Below are 26,863 nucleotides of genomic sequence, written 5' to 3' on the forward strand. Positions count from 1 at the left end.
CTTGTCAAAGGCAGTATTAAAGTCCATGTAGACAACGTCTGCCACTCTGCCCTCATCAATCTTTTTGATTACATACTCAAAACAACTCAATCAAGTTCATGAGACACAATTTCCCATCAACAAAGCCTCACTGACAATTCCAAATCAGTCCTTGTCTCTCCAAATGCACGTAAATCCTAACTCTTGGAATCCCCTCCAACAACTTACCCATCACTGACATCAGACTCACTGATTAATAGTTCCCAGGCTTCTCCTTAGAGCCTTTTAAAAATAAAGACACACCATTAGCCACCCTCCAGTCCTTCAGCCTCTCAAGTGTGGCTATAGCTGATGCAAATATATCTGCTAGGGGCCACACAGTTTCTTCCCCAACTTTCCACAATGTCCTGGGATACACTTGATCAAGTCCCAGAGATTTATCCACCTTTATCTTTTTTAAGATCTCCAGTACCTCCTCTTCTGTGATGTTGTCTGTTTTCAAGATATCAATACTGATTTCCCTGAGTTGCCTAGCCTCCCTATCTTTCTCCACATTAAAAACTGATGTGAAATATTTATTTTGTATTTCTCCCATCTCTTGTAGTTCCACACATTGATGACCTCATTGATTTAAAGTGGCTCTATTCTCTTCCCAGTTGCTCTTTGCTCTTTTGGATTCTCCTTAATCTAATCTGCCAAGACCATCTCGAACTCCATTTTTTGCCCTCCTGATTTCCCACTTAAGAATGTCCTTACTCCCCTTATACACTGCAAGAGAATAATTTGATCTCAGTTGTTTATACCTAACATACCTCCTTCCTATTTTTGGCCAGAGTCTCAATATTTTTATCCATTGTTCCTGACTCTTACTAGCCTTACCCTTTCCTCTAAGTCAGACATATAAGGTAACGCCTCTGAACTCTTATTATCTCACTTTTGAAAGCCTCCCACTTACCAGCCATTCTTTTACCTGCGAAAGACTATTTGTGTCGTGCCTTCAAAATTTGCCTTAATCCAATTAAGAAATTTAATTTTTATATAAGGCCTATCCTTTTCCATAACTATTTTAAAACTAATAGAATTATGATTATTAGTCCCAAAGAGCTTCCCCAATAACACTCCAATCTGCCTTATTTCTCAAGAGGTCAGGTTTACTCCTTGCCTAGTATGACGTCTTCATCTTGATAAAGAAAACTTTCTTGAACACATTTAACAAGTTCCTCACGTATGGAGTCAGCTATTATGAGGGGGCATAGCTTTAAATTAAGGGGGGTGTAGGTATAGGACAGATGTTAGGGGTAGATTCTTTACTCAGCGTGTCGTGAGTTCATGGAATGCCCTGCCAGTAGCAGTGGTGGACTCTCCCTCATTATGGGCATTTAAGCGGGCATTGGATAGGCATATGGAGGATAGTGGGCTAGTGTAGGTTAGGTGGGCTTGGATCGGCGCAACATCGAGGGCCGAAGGGCCTGTACTGCGCTGTATTCTTCTATGTTCTATGTTCTAGTCTTCTCTCGTACTCTAATTTTTTCTTTGTCCAATCTTTTGACCTGCTGTCATTCCATAATGATATAATTTTCCTTGATGTTTGATAATGTCTTTTCATTCTTAACCATGGATGGTTGGTTCTTCTCTTGGATTTTATTTTATTTTCTGTACTCATTTCCAGCATGTGGGAGTCACTGGCTAGGCCAGCATTTATTGCCCATCTTAATTGGCCAGAGGGCCGTTAAGTGTCAACCACATTACTGTGTGTCTGGAATCATGTAGACCAGACCAGGTAAAGATGGCAGATTTTCTTCCCTAAAAGATATTGGTGAAGCAGATAGTTTTTACAATAATCAACAATGGTGACTTGATGAATCCAATTTTTTTTATTCCAGATTTTTATTGATTTCAAAATCTGCCAGTAGTAGGATATGAACACATGTTTGTAGAATATGAAAGATTATGAAAGATGAAATATTACCAGGGGTATGCAGGAATGTAGAGTTGAGGTTAAAATCAGATCAACTATTGTCTTATTCAATAGTGGACCAGGCTCGAAATGCTGAATTGCCTACTCTTGTCTCTTGTTCATATGTTTGTATTATCCTGAAGATCTGGATTACTCATTCAGTGACATTCCCATTACCTACTGCCTTTATTGGCAGTAATGTATCTTTTAAATTTTTATTTAATCTATTAATTAACCCTGATAAACAATACCAAGTCTAGTGCAGCCTGCTTTCTGATTAGTTTCGGGAACAATTTATGAACTTGTCTGGACTACCTTTGCCTTCTGATTTTTTCAGTCTCTTTGTAAAATGTCCATGAGTATTATCATTGCCTCCTCAACAAGCTCACATTATTTGTTCTGGTATACCTCACCCTACTGCATGGTTACTGTTAACGGGCCTGCGTCTAATCTTAATTCCCCGAGCTTAGTCCATTTGTGTATTTTGTTTTAAAGTTGTCACTAATTAACAGAACCATCCTTCAATCTATTCCTAGCTTCCTGTCATTTCTAAATGTCATGACCCAGTCAGTATTCAATTCCTGATATATGGCACCCGATAGCTCTTTCTCTGTAATGCATGAGAAATCATACTTACCTTTGCCTATCAGTGCTCTCAGTTCTTCTATTTTATTTTCTATATTGTATGCATTCAGATAGATCCCTTATTTTTCTCCTTTCATTTTTTTTTAACCTCTAACCTTAACTGCTATTAGTCTTCAATTTGTACTCTGTATCTCTTCTTGGCATGGTCTGGGGATTATTACCCATATTAATACATTTCTTCCTTGTTTCATCTCCACTCTTTGATTTACCTATTTTTTCCCAAATCTGATCCCTTGCCCTACGATTTGGTTTAAAATGTCCTTACTTCCCTAATTAAGCAACTTGCTGGGCACCTCTCCAGCATTAGTCTTTGAGCAACAGCTGACAGATCTCGATCCCACATCCCAGAAATCATCAAAGCAAGGTGGCCTGCACCTCATTCGCAACATTTCAGGTCATTCAGGGGGAAACCTTGTAAAGGGACTCTGGTCAGTGGGAAATCTCGTAAAGGGACTCTGGTCAGTTGGAGTCCCATCACTGGACCCTGCTATCACCATTACATTCCGTAAATATCAGCTGAGATGTTTTCAGGATGATGGCTGATAGCTGCAGTGTATTGAGTCAGTATAAATGATGATTGGAAATGGAAAGTTATTTCATTTGAATGCACAAAGGGTCGTAGAAGGTCAGATTATAAAGTCATGAAACAACATTCAATACCCAAGATAAAGAAGAACGTTCCCTCGGTCGTGTATTACAATTAAAACTGTGATCAGTGAGTTGGTGAATATATCTTGCCTGTAAATTCAGTTTTGCTGCTTTTTATGTGAGATCTTCTAAAATTATCTGACAAGCCTGAAGAACTTCAAGGTCAAGATATCCGTCTGAGAGCCAACCCACTTTACATTTATTGCTGAATAGAAACCAGTTCCTCAATGGTTTAAATCTCTAAAGGGCATGTTTGTGACTGGTTATTACTGAAACCAATTTTATTGCTGTTTTTCACTCTGCCACAGTGCACTTCACAAAATAAAAATAAAACTAAATTTCTTTGTTCAAATCTGAAGATTATCACACAAGTGATGTCAACATGTGGTTGGGAAATAATTGACGTCCTCCCTATTTACTACAGCAATTGACTAGGTTTATGTGGTCTAAAATGGTAGAGGAAAAGCACACTGTAGTCTCATAAGGAGAGGTTTTTGACTTAAATTTATTGCATGCAGCAATCCGGTACAATTTACGTGAGTAAGATAGACATTGTTACCATTCTAATAAGGCAATTAGGAGACCGAGGAAAATAGCATGACCCTTTTGAGATCAACAGCTGTTCTGCCTTTCCATACCCAAATCCTTGTGGCATCATCACATTGGTCTTCAGCATTAACCCTTTTAAATTTACAAATCTTATCCAAGCTGTCGCCAGTAGGATCTGGGGGTGTTGGAGAGGGTACAGAAATGTTGCCTGGTTTGGACCATATTAGCTAGGAGGAGAGATTGGTTTGTGTTCACTTAAATGTCGAAGGATGGGGGGTAATCTGATAGAACTTGACAAAATTATGAGAGGCGTGGATAGAATGAATAGTCAGTCTTTTTCCCAGGGTAGAAATGCCCATCATTACCATTACTAGGTTTAAGGTAAAAGGGAGAAAGTTTAAAGGAGGTATGAGAGGCAGAGGATAGAATGTGCAGCCAGAGTAAGTGGTGGAGGTTGATGCAATAGTAATGTTTAAGAGGCATCTTGACAGATATATGAAAATAGGCAGGGAATGGAGAGAAATGGACTGCATAGATGTTACAGAAGTTTAGGAAGGCATCGTGTGTCAGCACAGTCTTAGTGGGCCAAAGGGCCTGTTCCTGTGTTATACTGTTCTTTGTTCATTAAAAGATGATTGGTGCTTTTCAGAGCTATTCACTTGTAATGTTTGTCCTTGTTTAATTTAAATTTACAAAATGTCTATATAATTCTTGATGGCAAGTTATTTGCATTATAAAAGAAAAGACATGATGAATTTAATCAGCAGATTGAATTGCTGTGTTTGGGTTATATCTGGGCTCCTTGCTGCTTTTAGCTCTGTCTGGAGCAGACACTGTCATCACTCAGTTCAGCTGTGATTATTCACACTTTTCAATGAAGAAAAATTAAACTCCCACTCAGTGAAATTTCTCAACTCTTTGCATCAATACATCTTGAGCTACCAATGTCTGACATTTAGTGAGATGTATCATCTGTGAGACAGGCTTATCTGCTACCGGCCAGTATGTGTCAATATTTAAACAGTTCACAATTAGATTTGTTGCCTCCATACTGGATAAATGTTGCTGGTCTGTTGAAGCTGCTAGTACTTAAAAAAATGATGATATTGACTGTAAAATTGGATCCCTCGTCCACCTTAATTCCAGCCACACTCTCCCCCTCAGTTGCCACCCAACCAAATGTGAAGCTCTGTAGCCTACAGTGCACAGCATTAATTATTTTGAAAAAAAAGAATTAATTTTGGAAAGGAAGGTAAAGAAGCCTGTTGAGGTTGTTAAGATTCTGTAGGTTCAGAGACAATGGCCATGGGAGAGTTTGATGATGTATTAATGAACAAAATGTGTCTTGACTTGCTGCCGAGAACCTCCGAAGTTGAAGCTTCCTTCATGGTCAGGCTGGTTCAACCTTTATAGTAGGCCTGACAGTTTGAACAACATCAGCCATTATTCAAGTTTGTGTTCAGATAAGACCATTAGAGTTTGGAATAGAATTAGGCCATTCAGTCCATCGGGTCTGCTATGCCATTTGTTTTTGGCTGATATACTTCTCATTCCCATTCTCCTGCCTTCTCCATGGATCCTTTGAACCCCTTACTAATCACGAACCAATCCATCTCTGTCTTTAAACACACTCAATGACTTGGCCTACACAGCCTCTGCAGTAATGAGTCCCACAGGTTTGTCTTCCCAACTGCCAACTAAACTTGCATGTTAACTTTAAAAGAATCCTGAACCAGGACTTCCAAGTCCCTTTGTGTTTCAGATTTCTAAAGCTTTTTCCCCATTTAGAAAATAGTGTACACCTTAATTCTTCCTACCAAAATGTATAACCTCGTACTTTCCCACATTCCCTGAGCATGTCCAAGTCCTTCTGCAGCTTCCCTGCTTCCTCAACACGACCTGTTCCTCTACAATCTTTGTCTCATCTACAAACTTAGTAACAATGCCGTCAGTCCCTTTGTCTAGATTGTTAATATATAACATGAATAGTTATGGTACCAACGCTAATCTCTGCAGGACCCCAGTAGTCACCAGCTGCCATCCTGAAAAAGACCCCTTTAGCCCTGTTTTGCTTTCTGCCAGTAGCCAGTCACCTATCCATGCCAAAATCATGCTCCTAAACCATGGGCTCTCAGCTGAATTTGCAGCCTCTTGGCAGCACCTTGTCAAAGGTCTCCTGGAAATCCATCTAACTTGCTAATTACCTCCTCAAAGAATTCTAACAAATTTCTCTGGTGTGACCTCCCCTTGATGAAGTTGTGCTATATCAGTGTTCACTGAGGAGAGGTTAATGATGAATGTTGAGACTAGTGATAGAAGTTTGTTTAGTCTGGATTACGTTGAGATAAGGAGGAAAGATGTGTTGGGTAAGCTAAAGGATATTAATGTGGACAAATCCCCAGGACCGGATGGGTTCTGTCCGAGGTTGTGAGGGATGTGAGAGAGCCCTGACAGATATCTTTGTAGCATCCTTAAACACAGGTGAGGTGCTGAAGGACTGGAGGGTTGCTAATGCTGTCCCCCTGTACAAGAAGGGTAGTAGGGATATTCCAGGTATCCGTGACTACCTGGTCAGGTCCACGCCCCCCCAAAAAACATCCCACCCTCCTGTCCTGGCACCCTCCCCTGCCACTGCAGGAATTGCAAAACGTGCACCCACACCTCCTCCCTCACCTCCATCCAAGGCCCCTTCCACATCCATCAAAGTTTCACCTGCGCATCCATCAATATCATTTATTGTATCCGTTGTTCACGATGCAATCTCCTCTACATTGGGGAGACTGGATGCCTCCTAGCAGAGCGCTTCAGGGAACATCTCTGGGACACCCCCACCGCCCTGTGGCCCAACATTTCAACTCCCCCTCCTACTCAGCTGAGGACATGGAGGTCCTGGGCCGCATCCACTGCCCCTCCCTCACCACCCGATGCCTGGAGGAAGAACGCCTCATCTTCCACCTCGGAACACTTCAACCGCAGAGCATCAATGTGGACTTCACCAGTTTCCTCATTTCCCGTGCCCCAACCTTACCGCAGTTCCAATCTTCCAGCTCTGCACTGTCCTCATGACCTGTCCTACCTGCCAATTTCCCTTCCCACCTATCCGGTCCATCCTCCCCTCTGACCTATCACCTCCATCCCAACCCCATTCACCTATTGTACTCTTTGCTACATTCTGCCCAGCACCCCCCCCCCCACCTTATTTATCTCTCCACCCTGGAGGCTTCCTGCCTCTATTCTTGATGAAGGGCTTTTGCCAAAGCATCGATTTTCCTGCTCCTCGGATGCTGCCTGACCTGCTGTACTTTTCCAGCTCCACTCTAATCTAAATTCTGGTTTCCTGCATCTGCAGTCCTCACTTTTGCCTATTCCAGGTAACTACAGACCAGTGAGCCTGACGTCAGTGATGGGAAAATTGCTGGAGAAGCTACTGAGGGTGAAAATCTATTTATATTTGGAAAAGGCTGGGCTTATCAGTGGTAGGCACCATAATTTTGTGCGGGGGAGATCGTGCCTTACCAACTTAATAGAGTTCTCTGAGAAAGTGACCAAGTTGTTAGATGAAGGAAGGAGTGTAGATGTCATACACACGGACTTTAGCTGTCATATACATGGATTTTAGTAAGGCATTTGTTAAGGTTCCCCATGGTAAACTAATGGAGAAAGTGAAATCACATTGTGTGCAGGGCATTCTAGTTAGTGGATAAAGAATTGGAGATAGAGTAATAGTTGAAGGGAATTGCTCAAAATGGAGAAAGGTGACCAGTGGTGTTCCACAGGGGTCAGTGCTTGAACCACTGTTGTTTGTAATATACATAAATGATCTGGAAAAGGGCACTGTTGGTCTGATCAGTACATTTGCAGGTGACATGAAGATTGGTGGAGTAGCAGAAAGCATAAGGACTGTCAGAGAATACAGGAGAATATAGATATTTGGACGGAGAAGGGGCAGATGGAGTTCAATCCAGACCAATGTGAGGTGATACATTTTGGAGCAAACTGTACTATAAACGGAAGAGACTTGGGAAAAGTTGATGAACAGAGAGATCTGGGAGTTCAGCTCCATTATACCCTGAAGGTGGCTGCATAGATGGATAGAGTGGTCAAGAAGGCATATGATATGCTTGCCTTCATTGGACAGGGTATTGAGTATAAGAGCTGGCAGGTTAAAATTGTACATGACTTTGGTTCGGTCGCATTTAGAACACTGTGTACAGTTCTGGTCACCATATTACCAAAAGGATGTGGATGCTTTGGAGAGGGTGCAGAGAAGGTTCACGAGAATGTTGTCTGGTATTAAAGGTACTAGCTATGAAAAGAGGTTGAGTAGGTTAGGATTGTTTTCATTAGAAAAAAGGAGATTGAGGGGGGACCTGATTGAGGTTTACAAAATCATGAAGAGTATAGACAGGGTGGATAGAGATAAGCTTTTTCCCAGGGTGAAGGATTCAATAACGGGAGGTCATGCGTTCAAGGTGAGTGGTGAAAAGTTTAAGGGGGATACACATGGAAAGTACTTTATACAGAGGATGGTAGATGCCTGGGATGCGTTGCCAGCAGACGTAGTAGAGGCAGGCATGGTAGATTCATTTAAGGTGAGTCTGAACAGGTGCATGAGTAGGTGGGGAGCAGAGGATTACAGATCCTTAGGAACTGGGTGATAAGTTTAGACAGTGTATTTGGATTGGCTCAGGCATGGAGGGCCGAAGGGCCCGTTCCTGGGCTATAAACTTTCTTTGTTCTTTGTTCTTATTCTTTCTATTAGCCTATTTTACCATGCACTTCCAAGAACTGCACAATCTCATCCATAATAACGGGCTTGAGAATCTTACCAAAATGGTTGACGTCAGGCTAATTGGTCTAAAGTCTTTTGTCTTCTGCCTCTGTCCTTTCTTGAACAGAGTTGTTAGATTATCCATTTTCCAGTCCACTGGGACCATCCCTGACTCTAGTGACTCCTGAAAGATCACCACTAATCCCTCTACAATCTCCTTGGGAGGTGGAGAAGTCAATGTTTCAGGTGTAAACCCTTCTTCTGGTGAAACCTTGACTTGTTCACCTCCTGATGCTGCCTGGCTTGCTGTGTTCTTCTATCCTCCTCCTTGTCTGCCTTGGAATCCAGCATCTGCAGTTTTTTTGTCTCCACAATCTTCTCAGATATCTCCTTCTAAACTCTAGGGTGTAGTCCATCTGGCCTGAGTAATTTATCCACCGTCAGACCTTTCCACTTCCCTAGCACCTTCCTCTTCGTGATGGCTAGTACACTCACCTGTGCCCCCTGGCTCTCTTGAAGTTCTGGTATGCTGTTGGTCTCTTTCACTGTGAAAATTGAAGCAAAGTACCTCTTCAGTTCCTCTGCCTTTTTTTTGTTCCCCATTATTACTTCTCCAGCCTCATTTCCCAATGGTCCAAGGTCCACTCTTGCCTCTCTTTTACCTTCTAGGTATCTAAACATTCCCTGCCAATCTTCTTTACATTAGTAGCTAGCTTACTGTCATATTTCATTGCCTCCCTCGTTTACTGCTTTTCAATTTAGCCTCTGTTGGTGTTAAAAGGCTTTCCAATCATTTGGTTTCCCATTATTCACCAGAGTGTGTTTAGTGTGTTTTCATACATTGTATGTTTTTATAAGGCATATTATTACAGTATGGGATAAAAAGCTTTAATATGAATTTCACACAAAATAAGAAATGAGAGCAGGAGTTGGCCACTTGGCCCCTTGAGCCAGCCTCTCCATTTAATAGGATCACGGCAAATCTGCCCCAGGCCACAATTCCTCATTTGTATGAGCTCTTCATGGCCTTCAACTCCTCCACATTTCAACAATCTATTGACCTACGCTTGTGATACTTTCAGTGATCTAGGCTCCACAACTCTCTGGGATAGAGAATTTGAGACATTCACTACCATTTGAGAGAAGAAATTCCTCCCCTTATTCTGTAACTCTGTGAATTGGTGGAAACATCTTCCTAGCATTTAATCTGTTGAACCAGCTCAAACTTTTGCATGTTTCAATATGATCATCCTCATTCTTCTGAACCCTAATGAATAAATACCTAACCTGTTTACTCATTCTTGATAAGTCAACACCTTAATCCATGAGTCAGTCAGGTGAATCTCTTTTCAGCAGCCGTTAATGCCAGGATATCCTTTCTAAAATACAGACTGTACATAGTACACCAGATACAGCCTCATCAACACTCTGCAATAACAAGACTTCCCATTTTTAAAATTCCAACTTTTTGGAAAAAAGTTCCAACTAATTTGCAAACAAGGCCAAAATTCTTTTCTTTCTAAATTATTTACTGCACAAGTATGCTAACTTTGTGCTTTATAAATCTTACTGTGCTGCACTTTTTGGAGCCTCTCTCTATTTAAGTAATAGTCTGCTTTTTGATTCATGACCTCACAGTTTCCCACATTAAACCTCATCAGCCAAGTGTTTGCCCACACACTCTACCTGGAGAAAGTGAGGACTGCAGATGCTGGAGATCAGAGCTGAAAAATGTGTTGCTGGAAAAGCGCAGCAGGTCAGGCAGCATCCAAGGAGCAGGAGAATCGACGTTTCGGGCGTAAGCAAGGGCTTATGCCCGACACGTCGATTCTCCTGTTCCTTGGATGCTGCCTGACCTGCTGCGCTTTTCCAGCAACACATTTTCAGCACACACTCTACCTCTCTATATCCCCTTCAAGGTTTCTTATGTCCTCATTGTGACATGCCTTTCTTTCTATTTATGTGTCTTTAGCAAATATATTACACTCTGGCCCTCCTGCGAGCCATTTAATAGTAAATAATTAAAGGGCTAGGACTGATCCTTGTGGCACTTCACTAGTTATGGCTTTCCAAACTGAAAAAGACCCATTAATCCCAATGCTTCCTTTTTTGTGTGTTAACCAATCCTTAATCCATGCTAATAAATTCCCCCCAACACAATGAGCTCCAATCTCGTACAATAGCCTTTTCTATGGCAATTTGTTAAATATTTTCTGGAAATTCAAATACATTACATCTATTTGTTCCCCTTTATCAACTCGGCTTATTATAACATCAAAGAACCTTAGCAAATTTTATCAACATGATTTGGTTTTCAGAAAACCTGTTTGACTGTGTTAAGATTTTCTAAATATCCTGCTATTTCTTCTTTAATAAAGGACATGAGTATGTTCCATTGCATTTAGGACAATTATGAAGCTTTTGGGGTGTATTTGATTTATTCGGTACAGGTGTGTTCGCTGCATTTGTGCACAGTGGCGCTGTCAGGTTTGAGCTTGATGTGTACATAAATGGAGAATGCAGACACCAAACAGTTCAGTTTGAGGTGAAGGACTTGGAGAGGGTGAGGGTGTTGGTAATTGCCCAGCTCCTGTACTGAGGCATGCAGCAGCTAATCTAGCCTTTGGTAACCTTGAATAACTTTGATTTACTTGTTAAATTCAATCTTCCCTATTTGTTGTACACTATCTGAAATTACTGATATTACTCACATATTCTTTTACAGTCTTTTACTGTCATTTTGAACTTACAGGGTATTTGTCAAGTTTGAGCATTTTAAAAAAGATTTGATTTGTCCCAGGGTAGGAGATCTGGGTTGAGAAAAAAGGAGAGCAACACTATTTGCGTGATCATTCAGAAAGTTAGGGGATGTGGGATACAGGGAAAGTTGGCTGTCTGGATACAGAATTGGCTGGCCGAAATAAGACTAGGCAAAAGTGAGGACTGCAGATGCTGGAGATTTAGAGTTGAAGGTGTAGTGCTGGAAAAGCGCAGCAGGTCAGGCAGCATCCGAGGAGCAGGAGAATCGACATTTCGGGCATAAGCCCTTCATCAGGAAGAGGCTGAATGAAGACAACTAGTGGTTGTGGATGCAAAGTATTCCACCTGGAAGTCGGTGAAGAGTGGTGTCCCACTGGGATCTGTTCTTGGGCCTCTGCTCTTAGTAGATTTTATAAATGACTTGAATGAAGAAGTGGAAGGGTGGGTTAATAAGTTTGCTAATGACACAAAGGATGATGTAGATAGTGTCAAAGACTGTTTGGAGGTTACAAAAAGACACTGACAGGATGCAGAGCTGGACTAAGAAGTGGCAGATGGAGTTCAATCTGGATAAATGTGAAGTGATTCATTTTGGAAGGTCAAATTTGAATGCTGAATATAGGGTTAAAGACAGGATTTTTGGCAACGTTGGGGAACATTGGTATCTTGGGATCCACATACATAGATCCCTCAAAGTTGCGGCCCAAGTTGATAGGCTTGTTAAGACAGTGTATGGTGTTTTGGCTTTCATTAACAGGGGGATTGAATTTAAGAGCTGCGAGGCTTTGTTGTAGCTCTATGAAATCCTGGTGAGACCACACTTGGAATACTGTGCCCAGTTCTGGTCGCTTCATTATAGGGAGGATGTAGATGCTTTAGAGAGAGTGCAGAGATCTATCAGGATGCTGCCTGCATTAGAGGGCTTGTCTTAAGAGAGGCTGAGTGTGCTTGAGCTTTTCATGCTGGAGAGAAGAAGGAAAAGAGGTGACTTGATAGAGATGTACAAGGTAATGGGAGGCAAAGGGAGGGTAGATAGCCAGAGACTTTTCCCCAGGGGAGAAATAGCTGTCAAAAGGAGGCATAAGTTTAAAGTGATTGGAGGAAGATATAAGGGAGATGTCAGAGGTAGGTTCTTTACACAGAGAGTGATGGGTGTGTGGATTGCACTGCCAGCGGTGGTAGTAGAGTCAGAGACATTAGGGATATTTAAGTGACTGCTGGACAAGCACATGGACAGCAGTAAATTGAGGGGTTTGTAGATTAGGTTGATCTTAGATTAAAATAAATACTCAACATCGTGGGACGAAAGGCCTGTACTGTGCTGTACTGTTCTATGTTCTATCTTCTATAATCACAATCCAATTTATTTTTATCTTTAACCAAAAAGAAAAGCTCCTCTTCAACTTTAAGGTTGTTTATCTGTTGGACAATGTTCACCCTGAACACTTCCAGGGTGTGTACAGATATTTCATGAAAGGCAACACTGGATACTGACAGAGAATGTGAATACCTACTTCTATTTCTGAGTCCAGAGGTTCTGAGTCAATTTGTACCAACTATCCATAACTCAAGGACTTAACTTGTAATCGTTCCTGTCTATATTTGCTTTAATGATGGACCGGAGATGGTACTTACTGTACCAGAATGTCATTTATGTTTAGTTTTATTAATCAGAGTAAGGTGAATACATTGCTCACAACTGTGAGATTATGATATTGCACATTAGTGAGCAAGTCAATTTGTCTTTAAAATAGATATAGCTTTAAAATGGCTCCCAGAAGTCAATGACTCCCATTGCAGGTTTAATCTGGTAATGGGACTAAATCATGGGACTTATTCCAGGAAGATATTGAAAGAGACTTTTCGAAATTCAATGGACATTTCTGAGGATCAATAGAAGCTGACAGACAGTAGTTCACTTGGAGGTATCAGTAACCATTTCCTGCAAAAACCAACTTATTAACAATCATATGAAGCATGTTAATGATGAGCAGCTTAAATAACTGATTACAAGTTGCCATGTTGACAAGTGTATTTGTGAAGTTTAACTGAGTTTTTGATTGTGTGGTTTTTGTTTGACTTGGTTGATATGTTTAATGTGGGCTTTTTATTTAGTAATGGCTAATAAATGTTGCAAAACCCATTTGTCATTATGATGACATAACTTGTTTTGTTTCTGGCCTTTAAATGTCACTCGCTGTTCTTCCTAAACTGAGGATAATTGCAGAACAGGATTAAAATAAAACATATTGATTTTATCTTGCACCTGAGGTCAGAAAAATGAGCATGTTTGATGAAAAATTCTATGTCTGCCAGCTCTTTTTGATCCTGCACTGATATTCTAATGTGGAGTCACCTGTGGCTTCAATGTATTGTGAGATAGTCAAAGGATTGGAATTGTTTCCTATTTTATTGTTTTTTTAATGGTGGTTGATTAGTGTGAGGGGGAATATTAGTTTGTGCCTACTTTTTAAAATAGGTTAATGAGTGACTCTTAGTTTTTGTGGCGTCGGAAGATTCCAGGTTTGATTCCTGGCTCAGAATATTACCAGCATCTTCGTGATGGGTTAGGAGGTACGAGAGGTAGAAGGCTTTGATAAGGGAATCCCTACGATCAGTTCCCCTGCCTTTGGAGAATATTCCCAGCTATTGACCCATTGACCATTTTACCAGCATCAACATCAGAACAGCCTCTTGCTGTGTTAACTTCAGAATGAGAGGATTCGATTACAGGAGTAGAATTATCTTACTACAACTGTACAAGGTGTTGGTGAGGCCACTCCTGGAGTATTGTGTGTTATTTTGGTCTCCTTATGTGAGGAAGGATATTCAGGATATGGAGAGAGTGCAACAAAGGTTTCCTAGACCGATTCCTGAGGTGGCAGGACTCATGTATGAGGAGAGACTGAATCAGTTAGAACTATATTCACTGGAGTTTAGAAGAATGAGGAGTTGTCTCTTGGAAACCTACAAAATTACAACAAGATTGAACAGGATAAATGTAGGAAGGATAATCCTGATGACCGGGGAGTCCAGACAAGGTTCATAGTTTAAGGATACGGGGTAGATCATTTAGGACTGAGTTGAGAAATTACTTCACCCAGAGAGTGGTGAGTCTGTGGAATTCTCTGCCAGAGAAAGCAGTTGAGGCCAAAATGTTGAATGTTTGAATGAAAGAAATTAGATAGAGTTCTTCAGGGCAAAGGGATCAAAAGGATATTGGGAGACAGCGAGAACAGGGTTCTGAGTGAGATGATCATATTGAATGTTGGAACAGGATTGAAGGGCCAAATGACCTACTTTTGCACATATTTTCTATGTTTCTGTGTGCGGAGAGATCATTAAATACATCAAGATGGTCCCCGGTGACTTATTTTGGAGGGGTGGGACCTGTGCCTTCCTCTCCAGAGATTCTTTCTAACTCACACAGAAGGTCCCACTGGAACCAATAGATGGCCTTAACTGCCAGGGCCTGCCTGACACATCAATGTATCTGTCGTTGGTCTTTTGTTGACCTCTGGGCCAGATACTTGCAAAGGTTGGCGCTCTGTCCTTAGTGGGATGGTGGTCCTAGGACACGGTGATGATAAAATTACTATTGCAGTCCGAGTGTTTTCCTGTACAGATCCAACTCACATTTGATTCCTTCAACAGGACTAGCAACGTTTTGATAAAAGCCCAGCTCTGATCTTTGCCAAACTTGCTGTATGGGAATCCAGGGAAAAAAAACAATGAGTGTCCTTACTTCTGATGGGAATCACTGTTTCTTGGTGTGAGTCAGGTCACAATCAGCACAACATAATCCCCTCCATGTGATGACAATACCATTGGCATGGACTCACATATGGAAAAAAGAGTAGTCAGGAAAGACAGAGAATCAATTCCAACCTTCCACACGATTGTAAAATTAATCAAATAGATCGGAAATGTAAATCTGCAGCACAGTGTGTTCCGGATTAACTAATACAATTTGAGCTGTTCCCATGTCCTTGCAAATATCATTTTCTTACCATATTCTGTTTGTCTACAAAATATAAATGCTTTTGAGAAACAATGTGCATCTCACCACTAGATCCTCCCATGAGGGGAAACATCCTCTCAGCATTTATCCTGTCAAGTCCCTTAAGAATCCTGTATGTTTCAATGAGATCACCTCTCATCCTTCTGAACCCCAGTGAGTAAAGTTTAATCTTTGCTCAGAAGACATATTCCTCCATACCAGAGATCATCCTGATTACCTGCTGAACCTGTGTGCCAGCTCTCAGTGTTTCATGAATAAGTACTTCCATTTCCCCCTATGTTGCAGCTTTCTGTAGTTTTTCTCCATTTAAGTAATATTCTATTCACCACCTTAACCTGTCAATGCATCTCTATAAACTGTTTGAATCCCTCTCACATCCTGCCATTTCACTTACTTTTGTGTTGACTACAAATTTGGCTGCAGGACAGTAAATTCCTTCCTGCATGTTATTATTGTATATTGTGAACAGTTGTGGCCCAACACTGATCCCTGTGGAACCCACTAGTTGGGAAGGTTAAAAGATTAAAGTAAAGGGAAGCAATTCCATGAGGATCCTGAGCAGCATTTACCTTTCAACCAACACCAAAACTGATTCTCTGCTTATTGCTGTGGGAATTATTCGCTATTGTACTGTCTACAAAATAGTAATGACACTGTTAATGTGTTGATTATAACCCATTTTGGAAAACCCCATTGTCGTAATCAGGATAAATCTTTCGATAGTGAATTGGTCAAATAGAGATCTGAAGCAGAGGTGTAACTAGGATGACTACTTGATTCCTTCTGTCAGCAAATCAAGAGTTATACTGGTGACTAACTGAGACCTGGTTTCCTACCTGTCTCCCTATTCTGGAAAACTAAATGATGCTGAAAGAAAATCTGTACCCTTTTAAGACATAGCATATAAAAAATCATTAGACAAAAAGAGTGGGCAATTTGCATAAGCTGAACACATTTGAAAAATCTCGCTGTTTTATGTTTCAGTGCTTCTATCACAACGTAGCAAATCAAATTGAAATAATGATGAATTGATTATAATTGTTCATATTTAGTTCAGGCAGCTTTCTTTACGTGTCTGTCATATTTCCCCAGTTTTGGAAAGCTGCCTATATATAAAGCTTTTCCAGATTGGCTGGGTGAGTTTGGGGGGTGGGGCGGGGCAGTGCAGGAGTGGGTTGTGTTGGGGGATGGGTGAATGGGAGTGGGAGAGTGAGATTGGGGTGGTGGGTGAGTGGGGGGGCATATGGCAGTGTACTTCATTTTCATGTTGTCAGTAGTGAAGGCTGCTGCAGGCAGATTGGATCCTTGGGATTATTTAAATTATTTTTCCTCTTCTTACATTTGACAGAATTTTCCAACCTGCTTTTAACAGCTTGGGAATTGTATTCCTGATCTACCATTGTGATTTTGCCTCCATGCTGTTACTTCACATTATTTTTGTTCAATAATTGTTCAAATTAGTTTGCTATTATAATTGCAAATTATTTTCAAATGTAATTACCCATTTGTTAGATTTTGCTTCTGGGCAAGAGAGCTGAGTATTGAACGCTGAGGACAGCAGCATCGTAGCATCAATGAGTAATGCATTAGTCAAGATCAGGGCAGGTTATGTCTCCAATGTTTTAATTTAAAATGATGACACAGGTAAAATGTAAAAATTCTATTTGACACTTCATCTGGAGGCTCACTAATAATGTTACCTAGTATTGTGACGAAACATCTAAAACCGAACCATCGAACCCAGTGAGCAAACCTACATCCAGCTATTTGACACTAACCAGTACATATTGTAATATAATTCTTATTGCTGTCAGAAATACTTTGTTGAATTTCATTAACATTACTCCGACAGGGAGGGAAGCAGTTTGGCCCACTAAGTCTATGTTCTGTTCTCCAGCTGCATCACAATCAGAGAATCGTTTCATCAAAGAGGGAGGCCATTCATGCCAGCATGTCTGTGCTGGCTCCAAAAGAAGCAGTTCACCTCGTGCCACTCACCAGCCTCTTCCCCGAAGCATAACAATTTTTTTCAAAAAATTAATGACCCAGTTTTTTTAAATTAACTCAGTTTAAGGTGCCTTCACCTCACTCTCCGGCAGTTCATTCCAGACTTTAACCAACCACATACACTCTTCACTGTGCAGGCTTTCCTTCATTCACCTGCATTTGCCAAAGTGACAATTAATTTTGACACGAAATATCATTTCTAGGAACATGATTAGAACTTACAACTACTGGATGTTTCAGTATGCACTTTGTTGAATAAAGGAGTAACCTTTTTAATTCTTCAGTCCTCTGGTGACATCTCTAAGGCCAAGAAAAGTCAAAATAATTAATGTCTTTAGAATTTTTGCTCTCCCTTTCCTCAGTATAAAGACATTTACACTAGTTCATTTTCCAAGTTAGATACACACAACCTATCCAATACTACCACCTTATCAATTTTACATTCTAGTGTCTGAATTTCCTCCTCTTTTCACCAAGAACTGAGCAACGTCTTCTCTTTTGGTAAAAAGAATGCCAAGTATTGATTTAAATCTACAATTATGCACCCTATCTCCATGTATAAATCCCTTGTTTGATTCCTAATCAGCCTAATTTCTTCTTTAGCACCTGTTTATAAGTTTACTGTTTATAAACCAGTAGATTACTTTGGGGTTCCCTTTAATATTCCCTGCAAGTCTCTTCTCACACTATCTCTTTGCTTTTATCGTTTGCTTTTTCAATGGACCTCTGAACCTTCTATATTCAGCCAAGGTTCTTGGTTGTATTATACACCTGATAACTGTTATAGGCTGTTTTGGCTTCTTCTCAATCTCTACCTCTTTCTTTTTTGACAAGATCCCTCATGGCAGACTGGTACATGGTATCAGGAGGTGAGTTGACAAGATGGATACAGAACTGGCTTAGTCATAAGAGAGAGGGTAGCGGTGGAAGGATGCTTTTTGAAATGGAGGACTGTGACTAGAGGTGTTCCACAGGGATCAGTGCTGGGACCTCTGCTTCACAGGAGGCTCCCAAGCACTGAGGATGTCACCTAGACAGGGGAGGAAACATCTGCAACACAAATTCCCAGCTCGGCGAACAGAACCACCACAACAATGAGCACCCGAGCTACAAATCTTCTCACAAACTTTGAACCTCTGCTGTTTGTGATCTACATAAATAATTTTGAGTAAAATGTGGCTGGTCTAATTAGTAAGTTTGTGGGTAGTACAAAGTTTGGTGGAGTTGTGCACAGTGAGGAGGATTGTCAGACAATACAGCAGGATATAGATCATTGGAGGCATGGACAGAAAAATGTGAGGTGATGCATTTTGGAAGCTCAAATACAGGTGGAAATTATGCAGTGAATGGCAGAACATTTAGGAGTACTGATATGCAAAGGGATCTGGGTGTGCAGGTCCACAGATCACTGAAGGTAGCAGCTCATGCAGATGCGGTAGTAAAAAAGGTTTATGGCATGGCTGCCTTCATTGGAATGAGCATTGAGTATAAGGGCAGACAAGTTATGTTGCAGCTCTATAGAACTTTAGTTAGGCCACACATGGAATATTCCACACAGTTCTGGTCACTGCACTACCAGAAGGGTGTGGATGCTTTGGAAAAGGTGCAGAAAAGGTTTACCAGGATGTTGCCTGGTCTGGGGGATTTTAGCGATGAAGAAAAGCTGGCTATACTGGGTTTGTCTTAATTGGAATGGAGGAGATTGAGGAGTGACCTAATAGAAGTTTATAAGATTGTGAATGGCATAGCTAGAGTGGCAAGTATGAGGTTTTATCCCAGGATGGAGAGGTCAATTACTAGGGAATACAGGTCCAAGGTGTGAGGGGGGAAGTTCAAAACAGATGTGTGAGGTGAGTTTTTCACACAAAGGGAGGTGAGTGCTTGGAACGTACTGCCAGAGGAGGTGGTGGAAGCAGATACAATAGCAGCATTCAAGAAGCGTATGGACGGATACATTAATAGGAAGGGAATAGAGGGATATGGCTTCTGTAAGTGAAGACAGTTTTAGCACAGAAGGGCAAAATGTGTTGCCACAGGCTTGGAGGGCTGAAGGGCCTGTTCCTATCTGTATTATTCTTTGTTTTGTTTGTACTTCTCTTCCGTCATCCAAGGAGCTTTGTATCTCTTTGCTCCATTTTTCCATGTGGTTGGAATGTACTTTCTGCCAAACTTTCCCTTCTTTAAAAACAGTCAACTATTCATTAACAGATCTGTTACCAACCTTTGATTCCAATTTTTCTGGGTCCAATCCATTCTTACCGCATAGAAGGAGCTTTTCCTGCAGTTAATTATTTGTACTCAGGATTGTTCCTGGTCCTTGTCCATAGTCATCCTAAACTGTCCTCAAAACATTCTCTTGCTGGTGTTTGACCTATTTGGCTAGGCTCATTCCAAAATCCATGTTCAGACAGGCCTCTTTTCTCACTGACTGGAAACATACTGGTGCAGAAAATTCTCTTGAACGTAATGTCGAAATTCTTCCCCTTAGCTGTCCCTTTTTAAAGGCCCCTGACCTTTAAGACTTTCACATCATTGTTATGCCATTGCAATGTATACCTCTATAGATGATCCTCATAACCATGCAGATTTGTTTTCTTCAAGGGTGTAAACAAATTCTTTTTCAAATCATTTATTGTCTCTGCTTTCACTTCCCTTAGGGATTGGAAGTAGAATAAGTTCCAGATCATTACCAATTGTTGTATTTTTAAAAAAATTTCAAATCCTCTCTGCATCTCTTTGTATAATACCTTGAATCTTTGATCCTTAGTCGTTGTACCGTCGACTGATTATCTGGACCTGTCATAATCTTTCTCACCTCATTCAATCTTCAATCACCTTTACTTCTAGAAGAACACCATTCCAAACCAGCCTTGTAGCTCAATTCCCTCATCACTGGAACCATTCTAACATTGTAACCCTCTCAAAGAGCCTCACATTTTTCCTAAAGAGCAGGGACCCAGAAAATATCAATCTCAGATTTAAAATTAATAATTAGTCTGGTATCTATTGCTGTTTTCTGTAGAAAATTCCAAAATTCTATCATCTCATGGGAAGAGGGGAGGAGGTATTTAATACTTCACTGGCCACCACAGGTGAAGTGCCAGATGACTGGAGGATCATTAATGTTCCTTTGTTCAAGAAGCGTAGCAGGGATAGGCCAGATAATTACACCCTGGTTGGTTTGACATCAGTGATAAGGAAATTATTGGAAAAAGTTCTGAGGAAGAGGATTAATCAACACATGGAAAGGCAGGGATTGATCAGGGATAGTCAGCACAGATGTGTTGGAGGGAGATACTGTCTAATTGGGTTTTTTGAAAAGGTGACTAAATATTAATGATGAGGGTAGTGCATTTGATGTGGTTTACATGACTCTAGTAAGGCCTTTGACAAGGTCCCACATGGAAGGCTGGTGCTAAATGTAAGAGCCCATGGGATTCAAAGCAAGTTAACCCACAGGATCCAAAGTTGCCTTACAAGTAGGAAGCAAAAGGTGATGGTGGAGGTTGTTTTTATGTTTAGAACCCTGTGACCAGTGGTGTACCACAAGAATGGGTGTTAGGACCCTTGCTGTTTGTTATGTACATTAATGGCTTGGATATGAATGTAGAAGGTATAATGTGGAAGTTTGCAGATGACACAAGAATTGGTGGTAGTGTTACTGATAGTGAAGAGGGTGTCTCAGGCTACTGTCTGATATTGATCAGCTGGTAAATTGGACAGAGCAATGGCGGTTGGAGTTTATTCCAGATTCGGGTGAGGTGATGCATTTTGCAAGGTTGAATAATGGAAAGATTTCCAAAATGAATGGTAAGTCCCTAGGGAGTACTGAGGAAGAAAGGGACCTTGGTGTTTGAGTCCATAGATTCCTGAAGGTGTCAGCACAGGCAGACAGAAGGGATATAGGATGTTGGCCTTCATTACCTGGGGCATAAAATATAGGAGTAAAGAAGTCTTGTTGCAACTTTATAAAGCATTGGTTACACCACAGATGGAATATTGTGTGCAGTTCTGATCGCCACACTATAGGAAGGATGGGATTACAGTGGAGGGGGTGCAGAGGAGATTCACCAGGATGTTGTCTTGGATGAAAAGTCTCAGTTATGAAGAGAGACTGGATAGGCTGTGTTAGTTTACCTTGACACAGAGAGACTGAGGTGGCTTCTGATTGAGCTATACAAAATTATGAGACACATAGACAAAGCAGATTGTGAGAACCTTTGCCTATGGCAGACCTGTTTAAAACCAGAGGGCTTAAATTTAAGGTGAGGACTTGAGTGCTTTTGAGGGGTTCTGATGAACAAATTTTCACCTCGAGGGTAGTCAAAATACGGAATGTGCTGCCTGAGAGGGTGGTGGAGGCAGGTCCTCTCACAACATTTGAGAAGCATCTGGACAAGCACTGAAAATGTCAGGGCACAGTAGGCCATGCACCAAGTGCAGGTCAATGGATTAATGTAGTTTTGTATTTGTGGGTTGGCATAGACATGGTGGGCTATGCTGTATGATTCTATGACTATGTGTCATAGTCAGAAGATGAAGCAAAATGGAACCAGTTCTGGTACTAAAATGATTTAAAAAAAGAGAAAATGCTGGGAATAGTTAGCACTAGAGGAAACATCTGTGAAGAGAGAAAAAGAGTCAATGTCATTGACCTGAAATATTAACTCTCTTCCCAAATACTGCCAGATCTGCTGAGTAGGAACAGCATTTTCCCTTTTGATTTTAATCCTGAATTGTTTGACTTTAACATTTATTTGGTGCACCCTGGTTTTAGATTCCCTAATGGGCAGAAACAGGTTTCTCTGGCGGGAGTATCTTGCAGGTTTTAGTAAGAAAGAAGTATCTTCAAAAATCTACAGAATACTAAATTTCACTGGACCTTTTTTTAAAAACACAACTCATGTTAATTATGTTTAGTTTAGATGTGTAAATGAAAGTTTAGAAACTGAAAGGATGCTTCCTTCTTTAATTTAATTCCAAGAAACGGTGCTGTACACAAAATGCCTTGCAGCCTCAAAGAATCTTTTGGTCATGCCTTGTGATTTAGATAAAAATTGAAACAAATTATGTAATTGCATTGAAGCCTTCACAGCCTGCCTTGTGTAGCTGTGAGTTTTGTGGAAGCAGCTCTGTGCACTCAATGAAGGATGACTTCAGAACCCATTATTATCCAATGATCAAACAGTAAATAAATGAACTACCCCACACCATCCCTGCAAAATGTGTTCATCGATTCAGAACTCAAGTTGCTGAAGTATGTCCTTCAGGTTACTGGATATTGACGTCCTTCTCAAAGTGAATGTTCACTGACCATGAAATTGGAGTGATTTTGGGAAAGATCTAGAAAGCAGCAGTGTTGAAGGGAATGGTCCAGTGATAATGTCACTGGATGATTGGATTCAGAAACCAAGGTTAATATAAATATACAAACAAGGAACAAGAGGAGGCCACTCAGCCCTTCAAGCCTGCAACCCCATTCAACAAAATCACGGCTGATCTGATTTTAACCTCAATTCTACATTCCTGCATATTGCTGATAATCTTTTATTTCCCTTGGTAAGCAAGGATCTATCCACCTCAGCTTTAACAATAATTAATGATTCCACATCCACTGCCTTTTGAGGAAGGGAATTCCAAAGAACACTCAACTATCTGAGAAAAAAAATGTCCTCATCTCTATTTTAAATGGATGCCCCTTTTTTTTAAACTATGACCCTGGTTCTAGATCCTCCCATAGGAGGAAGCATATTTTCCACATTCACTCGGTCAAGTCCCCTCAGTGTTTTGTACATTTCAATTAAGTCACCTCTGTGTTTTAGAATACACATGGACAAAGATGAGAGTGGTCCTAAAGGAAGAGTGCTAAACTGGAGGAAGGCGACGTATAACAAAATTCAATAGGAGCTGGGGCATATGGATTAGGAGCAGCTATTTTGAGGATAGGTCCATATTTGATACATGGGAGGCTTTTAAAGAGTGATTGTTTAGTGTGTATGACAGACATGTTCCTCTGAAAATGAGGGATAGAAATGGTATAATTAGGGAGCCATGGTTGCTGGGTGAAATTGTGGGACTAGCTAAGAGGAAAAAGGAAGCATACATAAGGTCTGGGTGTCTGAAAACAGACGGAGCTTTGAAAGACTTTCGGGAAAGTAGGACTAATCTGAAACGAGGCATTAAGAGGGCTGAAAAGGGGTCATGAAATATCTTTAGCAGACAGGATTAAGGAAAATCCTAAAAGCTTTTATTCATATATATGTTGCAAGAGGGTAACTAGAGAAAGGATTGACCCACTCAAGGACAAAGGAAGGAAGTTATGTGTGGAGTCAGAGAAAATGGGTGAGATTTCTACTGAGTACTTTGTGTTGGTATTCACCGAGGAGAGGTACATGACGGATGTTGAGGTTAGGGATCGATGTTTGATTACTCTAGATCAAGTCAGCATAAGGAGGAAGGAAGTGTTGGGTATTCGAAAAGGGATTAAGATGGACAAGTCCTCTGGTTTGGATGGGATCTATCCCAGATTGATGAGGGAAGTGAAAATGGAACTAGCTGGGGTTTTAGCAGATATCTTTGCAGCATCCTTGAACATGGGCGAGGTCCCGGAGGACTGGACAATTGCTAATGTTGTCCCTTGTTTAAGAAGGGTAGCAGGGATCATCCAGGTAATTATAGACTGGTGAGCCTGACATCAGTGGTAGGGAAGCTGCTGGAGAATACACTGAGACATTGGATCTATTCCCATTTGGAAGAAAATAGGTTTATCAATAATGGGTAGCATTGTTTTGTGCAGGGAAGGTCCTGTCTTACCAACTTAATAGAATTATTTGGACAAGTGACAAAGTTGATGATGAGGGAAAGGCTGTAGATGTCAAATACCTGGACTTCAGTAAGGCATTTGATAAGGTTCTCCATGGTAGGCTGATGAAGAAGGTGAAGTTGCATGGGCTCCAGGGTGTATTATGAGGTGGATAAAGAACTGGCTAGGCAGCAGGAGACAAAGTGTAGTAGTGAAAGGGAATTTCTCAAAATGGAGACCTGTAACCAGTGGTGTTCTACAGGGATCCGTGTTGGTACCATTGTTGTTTGTGATATACATAAATAATCCGGAGGAGTGTATAGGTGGTCAGATTAGCAAGTTTGCAGATGACACTGAGGGTGGTGGAGTAGCAGATAGTGAAGGGGACCGTCGGAGAATACAGCAGAATATATATAGATTGGAGAGGGTGAAGAGGAGGTTCACCAGGATGTTGCCTGGTATGGAGGGCACTAGCTATGAAGAGAGGTTGAATAGATTAGGATTATTGTCAGTAGAAAGACAGAGGTTGAGGGGGGATCCTGATTGAGGTTGGCAAAATCATGAGAGGTATAGACAGGGTGGATAGCAAGAAGCTTTTTCCCAGATTGGGGGACTCAATTACTAGGGGTCACAAGTTCAAAGTGAAGTGGAAAGGTTTAGGGGAGATATGCATGAAAAGTTCTGGGTGCCTGGAATGCATTGCCAGCGGAGGTGGTAGAGGCGGGAATGATAGCATCATTTAAGATGTATCTAGACATATACATGAATGGGCAGGGAGTAAAGGGATATAGACCTTTAGAAAATAGGCAGCAGGTTTAGGTAGAGGATCTGGATCAGTGCAGGTTTGGAGGGCCAAAGGGCCTGTTCCTGTGCTGTAATTTTCTTTGTTCTTTGTTTGTTCTAAAGTTGAGCAGTAAGTAATGAGCACTTGCCTGATCTTTGGGCCTCTGCTTATCCTCTTTTCCTAGTCTCAGTCATCTCTCACTGGAACACCCACCTGTCTGCTATCTTCAGGCTGCAACTTGGGGATTCCAATTCTGTTGCAGGACGTAATCATATACAGAGGAACCTTGATTATCTGGTGTTTGATTAACCGAATTTTGGATTATCCCAACAAGATCGTAAGGTTCCAGTGAGTGGCTAGCTTTGTTATCTGCCATCAATTATCCGGCATTCAATTAACCGAGTGAAACACTGCCCGCCCATGTCCTTCGGATAATAGAAGTTCCTCTGTAATCCAGCAAATGTCTCAGTGCACTTTTGAAGGAATGCTACATTGTCAGAGGTATTGTCATTCCATTGGGATGTTGAACTGAGGTTTTGTTCATGTTTTTGTGTAAAATATCACTTGACATTTTTGAGTAGGGGTAGCAGAGTCTTGACCAATATTTATTCCTCAAACAATACCATTAAGACAATGTATCTAGTATTTACTGTGGACTCTTGCTGTGTATTGTTTGCTGCTCCATTTTCCACATTATGACTATGGAACATTATGATGTATATCCACTATTCCCTTAAGATAGCAGAAGAGGTAGATTAGATTAGATTAGATTACATTACAGTGTGGAAACAGGCCCTTCGGCCCAACAAGTCCACACCGACCCGCCGAAGCGAAACCCACCCATACCCCTACATTTACCCCTTACCTAACACTACGGGCAATTTAGTATGGCCAATTCACCTGACCCTGCACATCTTTGGACTGTGGGAGGAAACCGGAGCACCCAAGGAAACCCACGCAGACACGGGGAGAACGTGCAAATTCCACACAGTCAGTCGCCTGAGGCGGGAATTGAACCCGGGTCTCTGGCGCTGTGAGGCAGCAGTGCTAACCACTGTGCCACCGTGCCGCCCACAGCACGATAAAGTAGTTAAGAAGGCATACAGGATCTGTTGCTTTATTAGCTAAGGCGCCGAGTTTAAGAGCAGGGAGGTGATGCTGGAACTGTATAAAATGTTGGTTAGGCCACAGCGAGAGTTTTGGAATTCACATTATAGGAGGGATATCAATGCGCTGGATAGGGTTCAGAGGGATATTTACCAGAATGTTGCCTGAACTGGAGAGTTTCAATTATGAAGAAAGTTTGGATGGATAGAGTTGTTGCCTTCGAGCAGAGTGGCTTCAGAGGGGACATGATTGCGATGTATAAAATTATAAGGGGCATGGAGACGGTAAACTGGAAGAAACTTTTCAACTAGATTTTTGTGTGTGCGTGTGAGTGAATATATAAAATGATGGAGTGCAGAAATAAAGTTAACGGGCAGAACCATTTCCCCTTGGTGAAGGGTTCAATGTCTAGGGGGCATAGATTTAAGATAATAGACAGAATGTTTACAGCAGACGTGAAAAATATTTTTCAAGCAAAGCATGGTGGAAATCTGGGACTGACTGTTTGTGAGGTTGGTAGAGACAGAAAACCTCATGACATTTCAGAAATATTTGAATGTGTACTTGCAGTGTCAAAACAAACAAGGCAATAGGCCAAGGGCTGGAAAATGGCATTAGAATAATTAGGTGCTGTTTTTTTTGATTCAGTGGATCAAAGGGCCTTTTCTGTGCTGTCGACCTGTCTGACTCTGTGACTGTGATAATGCTTCATTGACTATGAAAGGCATCCTGAAAACATTCCAAGTTTCTCTTTGCAAATTCAAGCCTTTTCCTTTTATTTTGACAAACAATTAAAAGGTTCAAAAATCATGGATTAATCATTCCTGATGGAC

The 26,863-nt window shown here is 41.1% G+C and overlaps 1 protein-coding gene across 1 annotated transcript in view; it reads left to right on the top strand.

The window, feature by feature from the left end:
• The window catches only part of pcloa (piccolo presynaptic cytomatrix protein a), a 568,528-nt gene that overhangs the window by 130,386 nt on the left and 411,279 nt on the right, over positions 1 to 26,863 (top strand). The window lies entirely within an intron of this gene.

Source organism: Chiloscyllium plagiosum, chromosome 23 (genome assembly GCF_004010195.1).
Source record: "Chiloscyllium plagiosum isolate BGI_BamShark_2017 chromosome 23, ASM401019v2, whole genome shotgun sequence".
NCBI classification, from domain to species: domain Eukaryota; kingdom Metazoa; phylum Chordata; class Chondrichthyes; order Orectolobiformes; family Hemiscylliidae; genus Chiloscyllium; species Chiloscyllium plagiosum.